At 43.6% G+C, this 16,433-nt stretch overlaps 1 long non-coding RNA gene across 1 annotated transcript; it reads right to left on the minus strand.

Moving 5' to 3' along the window:
- Window positions 1–10,285: 10,285 nt before the first annotated feature.
- On the minus strand, window positions 10,286–11,334 carry LOC130607355 (uncharacterized). The gene is made up of 2 exons (XR_008974229.1): window positions 10,907–11,334; window positions 10,286–10,453 (listed from the first exon to the last, which is right to left on the minus strand). It is a non-coding gene; the product is annotated as an uncharacterized LOC130607355 (long non-coding RNA).
- Between the last annotated feature and the right edge of the window lie 5,099 nt (window positions 11,335–16,433).

A 16,433-nucleotide genomic window follows, 5' to 3' on the forward strand; every position in this document is an offset into this window, starting at 1 on the left:
ATCTGTGTACTTTACTCCTGGCTTACAAACCATGTTGTATGAATTACTACAACTCTGCCAGCCTGAATTTTCCTCTGTTTAAAGGAAGAGAATGATGGGTTTTTTTTTACAAAACTCTTTGGTAGGTGCTTGCTTTGTTTGATTAGGACCAGCTTGCTTATTATTATTACACAGACAGCAAGAAAAATTAAAAGAAGCAAGAGTTTTCTAGAATGTGCCATTAATATTTTTCTGGCGTGTTTTGCATTTGGTAGTGTAACAAACTGGGAAAAACACAGCTCTCTTTGAACCTCACTTTCTTCCTGCGCATAGAGTTTTTAAATTTCACAGTGCACCACTCATTCCGGAGGGGGGACAGAGGGGAGAAGAGAAGTGATTATTTTGGCAGCAACACCGTTATGATTTGCTAAAATAGCAGCTTGGCAAATCTGGTCTCTCGAAGATCTCATGTTTTGTTAATTACTGACAGCTTTGTTTTTAACTGAACATGAAACAATGTGGAGAAATGGGCAAGTGTGGCCCTTGACTCACCACTGCCCGGCCGAGCTCAGCAGGTGGGAGAAAGCTGTCTCCAAGAAGGGGCCCAAGCAGCAATTGCTGCCCCAGTTCATGATGCTCAGCAGATAGATGCAAGGGGAGAGGCCATAGAACCCAGCTATGAGATGACCCAAAGGGATTTTTTCCACGCTGGGCTGGCTGGGCCAGTAGGATGTTGGAAATCTTGCAAAAACGAATTGGAAGCAGGGTGCTCAGCCCTCAAGGTTTCCTGGTTAGGTACCCCTTTCCCTAGCCATGGTTTGATATGGGAAACAATGAGACATAGGTTGGCCTTGGGGAACTGCTGGCTTCAGTTCTGTCCCATGTGGGGGACTGTTCTAGACCACCAGTGACTGGACACATCCTTTCAGGGTCCAGTGTGTTTGCATGAGAACACACATCTGCAGGGTTAGGTGGAGCCAGGTCACCTTACCTATGTTTACTCCAGACTAAGGACCACATCTCATGAAAAGTAGTAAAGTGTGAGACAGATGTCTGCAGAAAGTATGGGCAAAGTGGGCCACAGTGGACATTCCTCTTGCGTTTCATCTGTCAGCATTTCCTGCCCACTTGGAAGTTCACATGGGACAGTATCTCCACATACTTTGAATGATGTTCAGTCTCCCTGGATCAACCAACATAGGGCATGCCCAAAGCATGGACATGCCGGACATGCTTGAGAGCTGCACTTTTGCCTGGGATCTCCTAGGCAGAAACGTGGGAGCTTTGTTTGAGCAGGTACCTGTTCTGCAGCTCCTGCTTTCCCTGTTCCTCTCCCGGTGAGCGTGATGGGATCCTGGTACCAGGACATGTGGAAATTCCAAGACATAAGAGAGTGGAAATTCCAAAGCTAATGAAATACAGATGATTCCTTACGCCTGCATGTATGTAACTAATCTATTCACTTCTCCAGGCCAAGAAGCTGATACCTAATGAGATAACAAAAATGTCCAGCCAGATTAATAAATCTGACAAAAGCAAAAGAAACTCTTCAACTCCAAGGTCTATACCCATTTCTAATGAGTGGAGAGTAGGATTAAAATATTCCTGGGACCCAGAGTTTTTAAGGATGCTTCTGTGGTGACAAGATACTGGATTAGCAAGACTGCTGGCCACGTAAAGCTATTTGTGCGTAACTGTGCTCCTAATGATCCCTTGGCAAGTTATTTTTTGACCTCTGTTTATTGTATTGGGTAAATGTCACGTTCACTTTTTGTCTGTATATTAGCATAGCTCATCAGGCACTGTGTATTTGTATATGCACAACATAGACATAATTACACATAAGTCCTTTAGTGTCACTTTTCCCAGAGCAGTGTAACACTTTGCATATGAAATGAATTGTTGCGGAAATAATGCTATAGAGATAATTTTTTCCAACCTTTTTTTTCCCTTTTTACTAATACAAAAGAGAAATGGAAATAGTGAGTCAGAATATGTTTGTAATCACATGGCATGAAGAGAAATCAAGTTTCAGAAATGCTGAGCTTTGTTTGCAGGAGAAAGTCTGCAAACTTGGGCTGTACAACATATCACAGATCTGGCATTTATGACTGATAAACTGTTTTGAGAAGCAGCAGCTCCTCAGCTCTGATTAGTCAAAGATATTTTGCAACCATCCTCTCACTGAAGTGAACTGGAACTAAGGAAGTGTTCTGGGAAATCGAGCCTGTACAGTGAAAGTAGAGTGCTGGGAACACAGGCTGCTAACTTTGGCTCTTCCACAAATTCCTTGCTTGACCTTCAGTACACCAGAAGAAGGACAGGAGTCCAAGGGTGATTTGGGGCTGCTTTTCCATCAGCAGGCTGTCCCTTTCTACCTACCACTTGTTTGTCTTGCTGTCCATCAGGATCTCATTTCCTCAGCCCAAAACAAAAAAGCACAAGTTAAAAAAAATCCTCTGTAAAGGGATCCTGAGTTATGAAGACCAAGTCCCATTCCCAGATAACCTTGCCGACAAGTTTCTCCCTTTTGCACAATGCAGAGGAGGAAATATTATTCCGTGAACTAAGATTTTGCTGGATGAAGCACCAAATAATATTTCTGCTTGCAGCCAGCCTCCCCATCTCACACACTCCCTCCTGCCCCCCTGCTGCTGTGTAGAGAAGAGAAAGACAGTGCTCCTGCCCCACAGGCAAAGCTCTTGGTCCCACTAGCGGCTGCTGCTCCGAGCCAACTCCGCACGATCCCTGATGCACCCCAACTGCTCCCCCAGCACTCTGAGCATGAGCGCTTGGCACGCTCCCCCCGGCAGGTCCTTGCCTTGACCTCTAAACAATGGAACTGTGTTTAGAGAATGAAGGGATAAAAAATAGAAAAGAAAAAAAAAAAGAAACCAAGTGATGGATGGGAGTAAAGCAAAGAAAAAATTGCAGGAGTGCAAAGTACAAAGGGGGTTAAAAAAGAAAAGAGAGAAAAAGAGACAGGAGACTTGAATAGCATTGAATATTTGAATTTCTTTTGTTTGAGAGGGTGCTTTTTTTAAAGCTGCTTGGAAATGTGGAGGGCTTTTTTGTCACACAGGTGTTGTGTGTACATTTTTCCAATTAGAAGAATCTCTTTTATATATTTAGCACTATTTAGAGGGGACTGGGAAGATAAGGCTGCTGAGGACTGCTTCAGGCTAAAGCTAGGTTCTCCAAACTGGCTTTTGTTGCACCAATGTGAATCACTTAATAATTCATATTTCAGAATACATTAATGCAAATGATAATTTTAGCTTGCTATTGAATTTTTAAATATGCACTACAAGCAATTTATGTTTCTGTTCATTTTCCCAGGTAAAACTGTTTAGACGTTTTTAACATATGCTTGGTTTCACTCATCATATATCATCCCATTGTTTTAATTTGAGGTAATTAAAAATTAGGAGCATCACAAATAATACATGGAGCCCTATGTTCATAGAAAAATAACATGGAATTGATACTCAGTCTGGCAATTTGAATGAAAGAGATTTTTCAGTGATGCTGCACTAACAAAATAGCAGTGTCCTGTGTTTATGCGGATAATGTACATCTAAACAGTAATTACTGTGATTAATCTGTATCTATCTCTTTCTTTAAATCATTAGGGGGTTTTGTGGATTTTTGGTTTGGTTTGTTGGGTTGTTTTTTTTAGCATTACAAGGAATATTTGGTGTAGGAAGGACAAACATGTTGTTCCTCCCCTACTGGGCTGGCTAGATAATTAGAAGACTGAAAATCAGAGGTTATTGAGGATTCGCTTTCTTTTTTTTTGTTTCTGGAAACTAATTGTCAGCTTTGACCCCACTTTTCAGAGACATGGTGGGAACTCAAGTGGCAGGCAAGCTGTGAGAGCCAGAGAGCCCAAGCTGGGCTTTGCCCAGGGAAGGACAAGAAGCTCCATCTGTGACTCTTGCATTGCACCTCACCTCTCCAAGCTCCCCACGGGGCAAGAGCCAGTCCTGTCTGCCCAAGTGACAACTGTCCAGCAATGTGCCACTTTAAAGTAGAGCAGCGATCAGGGACAGGACAGACACAGCATCCCTCACTATCTTGTTCTTCCATGAACTGTGTATGTGTCCTCTGTGACTTGTCGCGAAGAAAGAAAATGTCCACAGAGAGGGCCAAAGGGTGAGGAGGACATCCCGAGGCCCAGCTGCCCCTTCTCCCTTCCTCACATTTCTGACAGTGGCCCTCCAGTTCCAGCATGCCTGTGGGGATGTTAGTTTAGCCCTTGCCATAGTCAACGGGTCATATAATTTCTCTCCCATTTTAACCATTACTGTGATGAAGGACAAGAAAGAGACTTCCACACCCTCTTCTCCACCCCTGGGGGAGACACACACACCCCCTCACCTTCCCACTCATCCCTCCTGAGCAAAAGAAATAAAGATGTTGCCTTCCATTCCTATTCAGGACAGCAAAGCCATCCTTTACCACTGACAGTGTTAGACTGCGTTCAACAAACACCTTCTGGCCCCTGGCTTCCACTTGACCGTGACTGCTCAACTGTGATAAAGTGGTAGCATTTCCTAGATATGAGATCTACAGACAGATATGACCCACCTAACTGCTGGACATATCCCTAAGCTCCCATATGCAAATCTCATCCTGTACTTAATCAAATATCATCCATCCAGGGGGGAGGAAAAGAAAAAATGAAGGCGCTATTAGAAAGGAAATGGTAATGAGAAGAAAAGAGATATCAAGGAATCAAAATAATTTGTTATAAATTAATATTACAACCTGGGGATATAAATATGTCTGGTTATTGGAACGCACATTCTCCCCCTTAAACCATTGCTAGAAGCATAAAACTTCCCACGACATGCTGTATTGGTCAATGTATCTCTGTAAGAAGGTGCTTTGTATCTCAGAGGTAGCATAAGAGCCATTAGATGTGGGTGTTGCTATGGTAACTGCTCTTTTTTTTTTAATTGAATAGCATAGTAAGTAGTCTTGTAAAACCCACCAACCCGTAACTTGCTGGTGCCCTGAGGCAGCATTAATGCAAGCACCTTTTCTTTGTCTTATTTCCTTCCTAGAGAGACGCAGGTATCTCGGCATAAGCTGTGTCCTTACAAGGGTAGTAACTGTGTCAGGAGAGCATGTCCAGCTGCCTCTTAGTACAGGGAGGATAAACAGAAGGCCAGCTAAAATATACCACCTTTATTCCAGGCCACTTTATATGCCATGGGGTCAGGTAGAGAAGACTCTGCCCTTCTTTCGCAGCTGAGATGGGTAGCCAAAATCTTTTGCTGATGTGCCATCTTTTGCACACAAACCACAATGCTGTATGTATTCCAGCCAGTTAGTAAACCATCTAAATGAAGCCTTCCAGGACACCAGCCAGTTGACTGAGATGACTTCTGTTTTGTGAAAGATTTACTGTTTTTCTCTTTCTCTTGACATGTGTCAAGTGGACCTATGTCAAGTGTGGCTCTTTCTAAATCTCCAAGACCACATGCTTTGATAGTCCTTTTCTTTCCAGAAGCACAGTAGCCTATTTGACTGCTGAGCTGGATCACCCGCCTAGATCTTGGATCCTGCCTGTTCTTGCTGTTGTTCATGTTTTAAGTCAGTAGCAGAATATTTTTATAAGCACAAGAGTACCAGCCCTCCTCTGAGCAGAGAGACTGTCTCCCTCGTTTAAATAAGGCTTGTTTAATTGGATCAAACACATCAGTTTTTCAACCCCAGCTTTATCTCCTGAATTCCCCTTCCCCCTGCTGATAGGCATGCCCTGTCATAGTTTTCCTGCGGGTTGCTTTCCACTGGGCTGCATCTCCAATTTCGTTGTCCTTGACATTTGCAGCTCCCTCCTGGAGCCGTGAGCAGACTGTACTTGACCTGCTCACACACCTATTCAGGAAGCTGCCGGCAGCTGAAGAGGAAGAGCTAATACTCTAATACTTCCCTCACCCTTCCCCTCCCAGCCCAGCCCCTCAGCCTTGATGTTTTAGGTGGTGCTTGTGCAGTTCCTGCCCGTTGCTGACCGTAAGAGCTCCCACATGAACCTGGGACGGCTGACTTTTCTCTCTCCATACGCTGCAGTGTTCTCACTATTTGTGTGTTTGTAAAGCCCCATGACCAATCATCCCTATGCTATTCTGTGCAAGCCTACTAAACAGGGCACTTCATCCTGATGAAGTGGAGGTAACTGGCTTTGATGCCGAAAGAATAACTAAGTGTAAGATTTCTTTAGTTTGGGATTTTCACCTATATGTTGTCTGGGGAAAGTCCATAGCTGAGATCTTGGGAGTCCCCGTTCAGGTGGTGCCAAACAAGGGTGGTGCTAATCCAGATTTTTGAGATAAGCATGTCTGGGGTTTTTTGCCTTAAAGGTTTCCTGGTTATCTAAATGTTCTGCTTCAAATATTGCATGGTTTCATTTTTGGCAGGGCTCAAACTGATCAGGTCCGGAACTGTGGACTCTCCTCCCTAAGTCTCCCAAGAAGCTCACAGAGCACCTGACACATGGCAGCAGGATTGAGCTGCCCACATAATACTGCTTTCTTCTAAAGCGCTGTTGAGGGAGTGGGCGCTGTCCCACCTCTAGGCTGCATCCCAGGCTGGGCAGAGCAACCCTCCAGTTCTCTTAGAACAGTTGCTCCACTGTGGAAAAATGCAACTCAGGATTTATTGGGTTAGACTTTGCTCCAATGCCACTGCCTTTGTATTTTTTCAATGGCATTTTCATGTCAAATAGAAAAAGGATAGATCGAAATGATTCTAAATACAAATCTCAGCTTCAGACAGCTATAAACTTTGGGTACATTAGAGATAGAAGCTGGGTAGTATGTCTGGAGACATGACGTATTTATTAACCAAAAGTGAGAAAATTCATCCCGCTTCAGAGAACTGAGGTGAACTTTGGGTGGCACATAAGCTTGGTGTTGCTCTGGCATTTGGGAATTTAAATTTCCCCCTAGCAGGAAGTTACGGTCTTTAATCAAAGGCTTGTGAAAAGTGACTCATTGTGCTAGGGTGGCAAAGGCTTCTAATTTGTTTTGATATTTTTCATCCTATCTAGGGATTGTCCCTTACTGAAAAAGTCAGATTAAAAAGACATAAAAAAGAGGAGGAAATGCTTGATGTGCACTTGAGGAGCCTCGATTTGTTCAAATTCGAGCATGGAAGGTCTGAGTGATCTTCACATTCAGATCACAACTTCACTGTAAAGGAAAGGTCACTTGTGCTTGTGTTCTGGGGCAGCTTTTTCTCTTTTGTCCCCTTGGTAAGATCTCCTTTTGTATTATTATGTATGTATCTAGGTTTTGAACTTTTTCTTTTTTCTTTTTTTTTCTTTTTTTGAACAGAGAACTGATATTTCATCTTTTAAAAGATTTACCAAAAAAAAGAAATAATATATGCACCACTGTGGAAAAGCATGTCTCTGTTCATACCTTTGCATTTTACAGGAAAATATGTCATTCCTTTCAGATCCATGAATTAAGATGCACTATTTTTTGCTGAAGGCTATTTTAAATTAGGCTAATAAATTGCTGCTCTCTGCCTTGCGTGATAATGCATTACATTATCTACTGATGTACACGTATTGTTTGACTCTAATGGTGTGGAAATTAAATGTTAGACATGGGCCAGATGTTCCTATAGATGAATATGAAGTATGATTCTGTTGTAGCTGAGTCTCAATGGGACAGAAGGTGGATGGTGAGGTTTTCTGAACAACGGCAACTAAAAATCTTAAGTGGGTCACCAGCATCCACACCCAAGAACCAGCCTCTACCGAGCTATTGAAGAGCATTATCAACCTCACCTTTGTTATTATTCCACAGCCAGAGCTAGTCCCTTTCCTATTTCAAATGCTTCAGTGCCTATAAAGCCACAAAGAATGGCTTGTAGAAACGGTAAATGTTTGCTGTTCCTGTCAGACTGACGGAAACAGCTTGGGGTGCACCCCTGGCTCCTTCCTTAGCTACAAACATTCTGAAGCTCTCCCTCTGCTCTTCCCCCTTTGCCTGTGTATTTTCACGCAGTGGCTGAGAGGGCAAACAGATGTACATTACAGTGAATATTAATGAAGGTACCCCACTGGCATCTCCTCTCTGGAAAAGACAGGAGGAGAACAGTTTACAATCTCTCTCACAGGGCTAAATTACCTCATAATCTAAGTACCAGCAGAATGCTGCTGAACACCGGTATTTAGGATATTTGATAATGATGGACGGGTGTTTTCAAAATTGGTAATAAAGCAGCTTTGCTTGGGAACGTCCTGACTTGCGACAGCCCACTAATACCTAAAATAATAAATTCCTAACCATGAGATTAACAGCATGTTTGTATTTGTGTGTGTATGTGCATATATCTTCATATTGTGTGCGAGGCAGGAAGGAAGGACAATTTCTGCATTATCAGTAGAGGTCTGGGAGCGAACTAGAAGGACTTTCAGGAGTAGTGACTCAGTAGTGCATGGATGTTTTGTCACCAAAAGGGAGAGATGGACTTTCTTTTCTTTTTGCTATCCTACTTGAGAATTGGCCCACTTTGAGCACTGAACTCAGGGCAACTCTGCATGGAGGACTTTTTAAGATGGACCCAGCATACAGATGGCCTCAGACTGGCATAAGAGGGAGGGTGGTGAACTATAAGGATGGGCGTAGGAATGAGCAGAAAATGGCTTTGCAGACATGGAAAGGGCTGGTAAAACTGCTCCTGGAGAAAGGTGCTCTGAGATGCCCTGAAGGAGAGCTGGCTGTGGCCATAGCCCCACATTGCTGCTGTGATGCTCAGCTGTGTCCCATAAGAGGATGCAGTGGTCAGTCATTTCTGAGGCAGAGACACAATCTGGTTTGAGAGCTCTGAGCTGCTTCCATGCCCTGACCCAGACTCATGTCAGGGAAGTATTTTTGCAAAGATTTTGGGTATAAGCTTGGTTTTGTGTGCCCAAGCACACCAAAGGCCAACGACTGTAAGGAGTTACGTTATTCCCCTGCTGAATGAGTCAGTCACCCCAAGAGCATCAGGCCCTGAAGGCAAGCTCTGTGCCATCCACATCCATGTCTTTCACAGCTCTGTGAGAGGTGTGGCGTGGTGGAGGGAAGATGGATGCATGGTGTATCCCAGCACAGCTCACAGGCATCACTGCCTGTGTTGTAGCTGTAGGAATCACCAAAGGGACCTCACCCTGGACAAGCCAGAGCCCCTGCCAGGAAAGATGCTGCAGCACTGACCCTAGGTGAAAGACAGCATCAGGTCTTCAGCCTATGATTTGTAGAAAGCGAGGTTCATTTCCCATTTAGTTGCAGTGTTTCTCGGGCCTCTTCAGTGGCAGGCACCATCGGTTATACTAGAGAATGTTTTCATCACAGCTAACAGAGGGCTATCCAGATTGCTCGTAACTGTTTTTAGCACAGTAAACATGTAAACCAAGTGCCTAGAGAAAGGAAAAAAAAAAAAAAAAGGAAAAAGCCTGTCCTTGCAGTAGCTGATCATTTTTAATTAAATCTCAATCTATCAATCTAGTTACTGTGGAGAGGGAGATAACCAGCCCTGAATGATTGAGGATGTGGGTGATCTGAGATGGCTGCTGGCTCTGTGGCCCTGTGCAGTGGCCAAAACAGCTAAGGCACTCCTGCTGCCAGCATAAAGACAAGTCACAGTGGCAGGATGGTCCCACCAGCCTGGCCTTCATCGTACAGGTCGTGTGTCAAAAGACTTTGTCAGGAGTGGGTTTCTGTCAGGAGGAGATGTGGTCCCTCACCTTACTGAGCTTCCAAGGAAAGCAGGGTTTGTAGTGGCTGGGTGTCTTTGACAGTGCCATGAGAAGCAAGAGCTTCTGCCTCTGGTTCTGCAGTGCTGGCTTCCTCCCCATCAGAAAGTGGCAGGAGTAAAGGATGCCATGGCACTTTGGGATGGGCATCAGAGCATGGGGCGCTCCTCCTGGGCACCGTGCACCCTTGACATCTGCTGTCCCACTCCTTCATGGATGGGGAGAGGTGAGGGGGGAACGAGTTATCTTTTGATCTGTGGGCTCAGGGATTTACCTTTTGTAATAAAACTGGTCCTAAACACTTAAAAAGTGAAGGTGGAGAGGGTTCATTTGACAAAATGTGGTATTTCTGCCTTCACATCTTTTTCTCTCCCATAGTCAATGTTAGCTATGCTGTTCATGAATGAAGAACAAAAAAAAAAAGACAGTTGCCAGTTTTGATACCACTTTTGGGTATGAGTGGAGGCGGGAGGGGGAGAGAATGGCACGCATTCATCTGCGTTTCAGGAACAATGAACCTCAAACCTGAAATTATTTCCAAATTGAAAAGATGCTTAGATAGATTTTTATTGACAGAGCCAATTTAGGTCACTGTATAGTCCCCAGCATATGAGCTCTCGTAAATCACCTGCAAGCTTCTCCTCAACCACTTGCATAGCAGTGAAAACTGTATTTCAGATTTAACTGAAGCTGATTGTCAGGTAGCTGGAGAAACACCTGAGAGAAAGGGAGAGGAAGAGAGTGAGACGTAAAAACATGCACACAAAAATGGGAGAGGAGTTTTGAAACCTAAAATCATCCAAATCTTTCTTTTTATCTATCTAGCATTCAGATAGCAAAGGCTACCTCGATCAATATATTCGTACACACCTGCTCACATGTATAATCACATGTCACCAGAGACAACCTGAACCAGCCATTTACCCTCCCCACCGTGGATGGTATTAGGTGAGAAATACTTCAGATGTGATTTGATATTCTGGTTGTTTTATAAATTATTCCTGTCACTGAAAAGGATCATGACAGTACTAGGATTTGTATTGGGTCTGTATCCTCCCTCTATAAGAGCAAATATTTGTAGGTCTGTCTATGCATTACGTTTATCTTCTGTGGGTAAAATATATGGCCTTAGCAATCTGATCACTGTGGTCTACTCACAGTGTGCATTACGTCTTTTACTATCTGTTCTGCTGAGTGAGTCAGCCTCAGTTTCAACTCTCGGTTCTCTGGCCTGGGTGTACCACTAGTGAAGAATATGAATGAGAAAAGAAAATTCTTCAGAAGTCAGTAGAGTGACTCTCAGCTCCATGACATTTTTTCCCCTTCAGGATCTGTCCATGCAACCAACCACACACAAGACTGCCAGAAAATACTTGCCGTGAAAATAAACAACTTCACAGCCTTCATTTAGTTCATAACTGCTAGCTTTATTTGAGGAGTTCAGGGTGAATAATGCATGATACTTCAGAGAGCGAACTCAAGAGCTACCTGATGTTATTGGGTTAGTAATGACAACATGGGGAGTTCTTCCTGAAGCCCTGAGCACTCGCTGCAGTCTGTGCCATGGGGAGTTCTCATGGTTGCTTCCTGCAGAAAACCCTCTCATCAAGGAAGCAGGGCAGATGTTCCCACTTTTTCAGCTGTACAATCCCTGGACTTTTGCGACGATCTCATCACAATCGATATTGTGAATATGGTAGATGCAGTGACTAGTGCTCACTGGCACTTCAGTATGGCCTTTGACACTGTCTCCTATAAGATCCTCATAGACAAGCTGTTGATGTGTGGGCTGGATGAAGACACACCGTCTGGACTGAAAACTGGCCGAGTGGTGATCGATGGCATGCAGTCTATTTGGAGGCCAGTAACTAGTGGTGTACCCCAGGGGACAGTACTGGGTTCAGTCCTGTTTAACACAGAATCACAGAATCACAAAATGGCTGAGGTTGGAAAGGGCCTTAAGATCACCTAGTTCCAAATCCCCCAACACCTTCATTAATGGTCTGGATGATGGGACAGAGTGTACCCTCAGCAAGTTTGCAGATGACACAAAACCGGGAGGAGTGGCTGATACGCCAGAGGGTCATGCTGCCATTCAGAAGGGACTAAACAGGCTGGAGAAATTGGCTGACAGGAAGATCATGAAGTTCAACCAGAAGAAGGGCTAAGTCCTGTACCTAGAATGGAACAACTTCCTGCATGAGGATAGCTCTATCTCACCTCTGTCTCACCTGTTAGAGGGCCTGAAGTGTCCTTGTTTACCTACTGAGGCAGCTTAGTCCAAGAGAACATATTTCTTATCCATCTCATAACACTTCTCTTGGTTTTAACATAGCATGTGCCTTATTAATTAGTTTTCCTGCAACTCACATTTCAAAGGACTGTAGCTTTTCAGTGGGGAGGAAACTACAACAAGCCAATGGAAGCTATTCAGATAATACGTCTTAAGAAACCATCAGGTTTTCCATGCTTACACAGTAGCAGGAACTTTGGCAACAATACGTTCCATTCACTGTGGTGGAAAAAATGTCATCAATTCTTAATTCAGTGGAAACTGCTAAATTAAAAATCTCTAAAGTATCTGGTTCCAGGGAAATTCAGGACTTGATTCTGCATCTATCAGCTGAAGGGGCATATTCCTTTTGTACTCTGTGGGAGCAAGACAGTTCCTGGTTAAAGGCTTTTCAGGCTAAATACAAACAGTATTTAGTGATGAGGGGGTGGGAGGTCAGAAGCCAAACCTAAATCCTTTTCTTACAAAGGTGAGTTGTCATTCTGGAAATCCTCACTTTGCTGTAAGTCTCTACATGCAGCCTTCCCAGATGGAGATAGGTGGGGGTTTTCTACATATTTGCTTCAAAATTCTGCCTCCTTGCTGTTTGCATAAATTAAAGTGATATGATCACTGTTCTTTGTTACAATGATTTCTTACAGCACAAAGGCACTCTCACGGCAGCCAGGCAGTAATAGAAAGTGAATGTTAGGCATTTTCTATACCTTCACCAGAAGGTGCCCAACCATCTTGCACAGGAGGTTCTCTCCTGTCTGTGACAGGTCTAAGATGGGCTTGCTGCCTTCTGAATGGCAAGTTGTCTACTTTGTGGGATTTTCTTCTTTATGCCTGTGTTTTCATGGTCTCTGCAGGGGATTCCATGAAAACCCTTAAAAGAGAGCTTGTCATTCTTTTTTATGACGTGGACCTGTGTCCAAAGAAAACTTGGCCAAGATCTCCAAACTCACACAGGCCACCACTGCAAGCAATATCCAATCGGAACTGCTACCATACAAAGCTGAGCACATTTCAACTTGCGACCCAGCTGACCGATCACTGCTCACGTAAGCTAGCCAGCTCTCTTATTACTATCAGCTTTAGCTGGAACCATTACTTAATTAAAAATGCCTTGACCAGTCCCATCACTGTGGGAAACCAAGACCGAGAAGTCTTCATAAAAAAAAGCCTCTGTGACTCCAAGTGAAAACCTACCCTGCCTTTTTCCTTTGCTCTTTATTCCCACTGCACATTCACATCCTGGTGAGTCATGACATATGCACAGCACATATGTATGAAATAAGTTGCCTCTTCTGCCCTTCCCCTTCCAGAGCTGCTTCCTCACCCCCACACCTCATTCTTGTTTCTAAACCTTATTCACCAAAACTTTCTAAGAAAGAAAGAAGAATTTTGCCATAGCCACCATTGTTTTTATGACAGTACAAGCATTTCGTGTGGATTTAACCTACACCTTCAGCCCAGGACTGTGAGCCTGAGCTCTAACTGATGATGCGAGCAACCTCTCTGCCACACTAATCTAATCACAACAAGCCAGCTTGAAGTGTCAGTGCAAGATGGACAAATGCTGAGTGGCAAAACAGATGGGAAATAATAAGTCTTTATTTTACACTGCGAGCCTATGAAGATTTGTTTGCTAGTGATGAAATCACTGCAAACACATCCCTGCAGATAGGTTGAATACAGCTTCATTTCAGAGCTTCAAAGTGAAATACTGAACAGTGGTTTCCTCTCTGCAAACACATTTTTGTTAAAAGTTGAAGTTAAACTGTTCAAGAATACCAAGTGCCTCAGGTTGGACTCCTGGTCCCAGACACTGGAATTTTGTCCCATTGAAAGTGACTTTGACAAAATGGTCCCAAGCACCCTCCTCCTGCGCCAGAGGGAAGGCAGCCATGGATACACAAATAAAGAATGGCTACATCTGAAGGAGAAAAATCCGTGAGCTGGCATATGAGACGTCACCAGAGCTTGCTTTGTTGTATAAAGTATGAGGGCCTGCTTCTGGCTGAGGAAGTAAACAGAATTTGTCTGCAAGCTTATCCTCCTACAGTGCTAAAATATTTCCTTCCTGCACTTTTTCATCTCTTTATTTTTGATTAAATGCCATGCCTTTGCTGTCTGCTGCTTCCTCCTCCCTCTCCAATGGTTCTCGTTTCTTCTAGCTTCTCTTTTAACTAGTGCCTTCTCTCATTTGTTTTCTTTTAGGACATTATGTACAACATCCCCATCACCTACCATCATGTTTTATCCTCTCTACTCTGTAGACTTCAGCTAGCACTCGTAAGCTCCCCTGGCAGTTGTCCTGAAGCAGCATTTCCGTACTAGCACTTCCTTCGTCCTTTGCCCCTAACCAACTATGGACATTTGTTCACATTTGCAGAAGGCACAGGCACATTCTTTTTTAAAGATCTTATCCCACAGCTATGTCAAGTTCCTAACACCATTTGCCTCATCTAAAATGCTGCATTCTTCATAGATGAAATGAGAGCCTGCTGGCTGCTTACAGTGACTGATAAAATGGCAACCACAAGAAGCCTAAAGTATAAAATTAATCTGTGTGGGCTGGTTCATGACCCTCACAAAGCATCCCTCTACGCAATAATCTTTGTCTTTGGTCTACCACTGAACGGAGCATAATGAAATTGGCAGATTTTTGTTACCTAACAGCACCCCTTTCTGGGAGATATATAAGGAAACTTAAATAACAGGCCTCTCTGGGAAGCATAGAGTAGTGCAGCAGAAAATTGTGACTCCAGTGGTGGGACCCTACCATGGTAACCTCACTTAACATGGGGAATACGGTATCTTCTCCTAGCTGTTCTGTGCTTTCAACCTCTTTTAAGGAGGTTTAAAAACAATAATTTATGTAGGAATGGTTTCCGTTGAGAAAGCCTATTGCCCACATGAAATTCCTACTCACTGCAAAGACAGGTCACTTTCCCAGGGCAGGTCTAGCCCTCAAGATGCCTATTGAGGCTCTGCTGAGGCTCTACTCTTACAGGGGCTCTCTAGCTCATTTCAGGGCTCAGAGAAAACCTGTATTCACTTTTTGCCAGATCCTGGTGCTTACACAAACTCAGACATCTGGCTGGTTTTGCTCATGCAGCAGTATCCAGCACCTTCTCCTTCAGCTTATGACATCTCTGCGATTGGCACTCCAATACTTTGAATGGGGAGAACTGGCAGCAGGAGGGTCAAGCAGTGTATAGAGAAGAAGAAAGAGGAGTTCCTGACAGACGCTACAGGGATGTTGAATTGCCCCTTTGGGTCTCGGTCTGCTCACTGCACACATGCCAATCTGTGGGGCTTTGAGCAAATTCTTTAATTTCACAAAAAGCCACACTTCATAACCAATGAAAGATGAGGCAGCCAACCCATTTAACATGCAGCAAGCCACATACATGGGAGTGACAGGTAAACCTGTTTAGTATGGGATGTTACTGGTAACAGGAGAGAGATGTATGCAAACATTTCTAGTAGTGTCTCACAACCTCTACTATGACATTAGTGGCGATGACTATAGGGAGACTAAGTGTTGCTATTAAGCCTGCTCAAAGGCCATGTGGATAAGACAACCCATCTCCAGTGTCTTTTCCATCCTTGATGGATGTCTCAGCAGTCTAGGTGTCTTCCCACACACACCAGTGACATTCATGTGTAGGGGGTCTTACTGGCCTGCAGCAGACCAAGTCTGCAGGCTAGACTGAACTGGCCCACCTGATGGATAGCTCTTCTTTAGAGGACACACAGATCACAGTTTCTACCATGAAGATCTTTCCATTGCAACACACCGCTTTCATGTTCTCAGAACTTTACCAAACTTAATTGTTTGAACTAAATTATTAAACTGAATATTTTTCTTTTCCTGTGATCCATCCAAAGCTAAGGATGTGGGAGAAATTCAACCAAAATACTTCGGCCTTCTTTTTTTTTTCCTAAGTTGTGATTGAAATCAGGGAAAATTATTTGTTTAGGAAGAAAAGAAAGCATGCAGCCTTCATTAAGATACTCTAACACTGTGCTACTTGAAACTTGGGATCAGGAAACATCCTGATACTTTCAGGATGATCTGTGCATATGCTTGTTTGCCATTTTTGTGGACATTTTTCGCAAATGTGGCAAATTATATATATATATATATAAAATGAAAATCACCATATGTTCATGTCTGGAGAAGACTTTTTGAATCTTAGCAACTGAAGCATCTGAAAAGTCCCATTTTCAGACCCTCCCAGTGAGGACACTTCATCCCCTGATGCCTAGAGAACAAATTATTATGCTCTTCCTATCAAGTGACTTGGCATGTTCCAGCCAGCAGTACGACCTAGTCCTTCCTTGCAGTTGCTGAAGGATAGTGTGTTATTGTCACTGCAGCACAAAGCCAGGGAATTATCTCTTTCAATTCCC

This window comes from Pezoporus wallicus, unplaced genomic scaffold, assembly GCF_028554395.1.
Source record: "Pezoporus wallicus isolate ANWC-B61680 ecotype Strahan unplaced genomic scaffold, APGP_CSIRO_Pwel_v1 contig_5485, whole genome shotgun sequence".
Classification (NCBI taxonomy): Eukaryota; Metazoa; Chordata; class Aves; order Psittaciformes; family Psittacidae; genus Pezoporus; species Pezoporus wallicus.